This window comes from Nomascus leucogenys, unplaced genomic scaffold, assembly GCF_006542625.1.
Source record: "Nomascus leucogenys isolate Asia unplaced genomic scaffold, Asia_NLE_v1 002208F_12574_qpd_obj, whole genome shotgun sequence".
Classification (NCBI taxonomy): Eukaryota; Metazoa; Chordata; class Mammalia; order Primates; family Hylobatidae; genus Nomascus; species Nomascus leucogenys.
In genome coordinates this window covers 4,264-5,562 of record NW_022097589.1, presented here as the reverse complement: position 1 = coordinate 5,562, position 1,299 = coordinate 4,264, and the positions used below count along the sequence as shown (strand labels likewise).

Below are 1,299 nucleotides of genomic sequence, written 5' to 3'. Positions count from 1 at the left end.
ACAACTGTCTTTATAACATTACCAGTGATAAAACCAGTAAGGAAGGCTGGTTTGCAGTCATCTGAGAAGCCTCTTTAATTTCATAAATATGATTTCTCTCTGACATTGAACGGCTTCCAATTTCAAGCGGAATGCTACACCACAAGGATAAGGATGTGAAGAGAACCGGTTTCTTTTGTAATCCTAAACGTTCTAGTCTGCGAATTAAAAGCCATTATTTGAAGAAGGATGCCCAGGCTCCAGCTGGCCACCGAAAGTTTGCTCCGCAGCGCAGGCTAAAGACCAGCTTCTTTGGGCGAGAACAGATGCCAGGGCGGGAGGAGAAAAAAGGGAGAGACAGACGTCACTTCCCCTTGCCGGATCCGGCAGCGGGTTGGTCGGCTGAGTGGCAGAAAGGCAGACAGGGACTGGGAAAGGCACTGTCGGTGACATCACGGATAGGGCGACTTCTATGTAGATGAGGCAGCGCAGGGGCTGCTGCTTCCCCACCTGCTGCTTCGCCACAAAGGAGTTCCCGTGCCGAGGGAGCGGGTTCAGGACCGCTGGTGGGACCTGAGAGTCCCAGCTGTGTGTCAGGGCTAGGAGGGCTCGGGGGTGCGCGGGGCAAGTGACCGTGCGTGTAAAGGGTGAGGCGCGTGAGGCTGTGGCGGGGCGGTAGGCGCACGAGCTCATACTTACCTGGCAGGGGAGATACCATGATCACGAAGGTGGTTTTCCCAGGGCGAGGCTTATCCATTGCGCTCCGGACGTGCTGACCCCTGCGATTTCCCCAAATGTGGGAAACTCGACTGCATAATTTGTGGTGGTGGGGGACTGCGTTCGCGCTTTCCCCTGAATTTTCTTTTTTTTTTTTTGTAGTTTAAAGAATAGGCTGTCCGGCAAGGGTTGCTTATTTTTTCTATTGGTTTCTGTCTTAGTATTCAGTGTTATTCCTACAGCCGAAAGCTGGGGAATAGAAGTAGCATGCCGTTTCTACCCCGGAAAAGAAATATGAAGCGTCAGCCTTTACCCGAGCTAAGTAGTGCGAAGGCTGCACAGCTCTTCCCTTTCTATGCGGGGCTGCTTTTTGCAGAGATTTGCCCACGGTCTCACCAGTCTCTTGGGTTCTCAGGGTCTGTGAGAATCTTCGTGTTTTTCCCTAGATCCCAGTCACATTTCACACAGCCTCTGCTCCTAACCACATCCCCTTCAGGAGTTTGTAGGATTTCTGTGCTAGCGGGGAATGTGTTCTCACCTCATAGAGCCAGGTACAAACTACGCAGACGGGCGCTGTTCTTTGGGATGAAAGCAGGGCCTTTG

At 52.1% G+C, this 1,299-nt stretch overlaps 1 non-coding gene across 1 annotated transcript; it reads left to right on the top strand.

The window, feature by feature from the left end:
- The first annotated feature begins 670 nt into the window (after positions 1–670).
- Positions 671–834, top strand: LOC115834301. The gene has a single exon (XR_004029253.1). It is a non-coding gene; the product is annotated as a U1 spliceosomal RNA (small nuclear RNA).
- The last annotated feature ends 465 nt before the right edge of the window (positions 835–1,299 follow it).